Below are 1651 nucleotides of genomic sequence, written 5' to 3'. Positions count from 1 at the left end.
CAATAATGAAAAATGTATTTTTCAGTTTCAACTATGGTACTTATTGAATGTATCAACGAGTGCTGTTTCCACAGAGGTTCAAACCGGGGACCTTTTGCATGTTAAGCGCACGTGATAAGAGCTACATTACAGAAACTTCTGCTTCTGAAACCTGCAAGAAGTAAACTGAATTTTCTTATAGTCAGAGCATGTATTTGAATTTCCAAAATAAGGTATTTATGAAAGCAACTCATCTCTTTTATAAATATGGTACTTACTGCATGTGTCAAAGAGGACTGTTTCCGCCCGGTTTCGAACCAGGGACCTTTCGCGTGTAAAGCGAACTTGAAAACCACTACACTACAGAAACTGCTGCTAATATTATCAGCAAGGAGTAACCCGAGTTTTACATATATTCATTGCATGTATTCGAATTTCCAAAAAAAGCCAATTATGAGAATATATATTCTCTGTTGTTGATACAGCACTAACTGCATGTGTCAAAGAGCACTGTTTCTGCCAGGTTTGGAACCGCAGACCATTCGCATGTAAGGCAAACGTGATCACCACTACACTACAGAAACTGCTGCATTAATTACCACTAAGGAGGTGGTAAACAGGTTAGATCAGGGATATTGAAACAGGTCAGATCAGGGATATTGCCTATGCGTATTAAAACAGGTCAGATCAGGGATATTGAAACAGGTCAGATCAGGGATATTGTCTCTGCGTATTGAAACAGGTCAGATCAGGGATATTGAAACAGGTATTGTGGTGAACTGGAAGAGGAAAGCCTATGTAACTATTGTGACCTCAAAGAAATAGAGAATTCAACTAATTTTATCCATATTGCCCTTTCTACCACAATATGCACTAGCTCATATTCCAGAGAGACCAGCAGATATACCCTGGTATTATGTAGCTGAGGAGACAGACCACCAGATATACCCTGTTATTATGGAGACAGACCACCAGATATACCCTGGTATTATGTAGTCATGAGGAGACAGACCACCAGATATACCCTGGTATTATGTAGCTGAGGAGACAGACCACCAGATATACCCTGGTATTATGTAGCTGAGGAGACAGACCACCAGATATACCCTGGTATTATGTAGCTGAGGAGACAGACCACCAGATATACCCTGGTATTATGTAGTCATGAAGAGACAGACCACCAGATATACCCTGGTATTATGTAGTCACGAGGAGACAGACCACCAGATATACCCTGGTATTATGTAGTCATGAGGAGACAGACCCCCAGATATACCCTGGTATTATGTAGCTGAGGAGACAGACCACCAGATATACCCTGATATTATGTAGCTGAGGAGACAGACCACCAGATATACCCTGTTATTATGGAGACAGACCACCAGATATACCCTGGTATTATGTAGTCATGAGGAGACAGACCACCAGATATACCCTGGTATTATGTAGCTGAGGAGGCAGACCACCAGATATACCCTGGTATTATGTAGCTGAGGAGACAGACCACCAGATATACCCTGGTATTATGTAGCTGAGAAGACAGACCACCAGATATACCCTGGTATTATGTAGTCATGAGGAGACAGACCACCAGATATACCCTGGTATTATGTAGCTGAGGAGACAGACCACCAGATATACCCTGGTATTATGTAGTCATGAGGAGACAGAC

The 1651-nt window shown here is 41.7% G+C and overlaps 1 non-coding gene across 1 annotated transcript; it reads right to left on the bottom strand.

Moving 5' to 3' along the window:
- Nucleotides 1-276: 276 nt before the first annotated feature.
- On the bottom strand, nt 277-349 carry trnav-uac (transfer RNA valine (anticodon UAC)). The gene has a single exon. It is a non-coding gene; the product is annotated as a tRNA-Val (tRNA).
- Between the last annotated feature and the right edge of the window lie 1302 nt (nt 350-1651).

The sequence above is a fragment of the Oncorhynchus clarkii genome, chromosome 1, assembly GCF_045791955.1.
Source record: "Oncorhynchus clarkii lewisi isolate Uvic-CL-2024 chromosome 1, UVic_Ocla_1.0, whole genome shotgun sequence".
NCBI lineage: Eukaryota > Metazoa > Chordata > Actinopteri > Salmoniformes > Salmonidae > Oncorhynchus > Oncorhynchus clarkii.
This window is presented reverse-complemented; position numbering and strand designations above follow the sequence as displayed.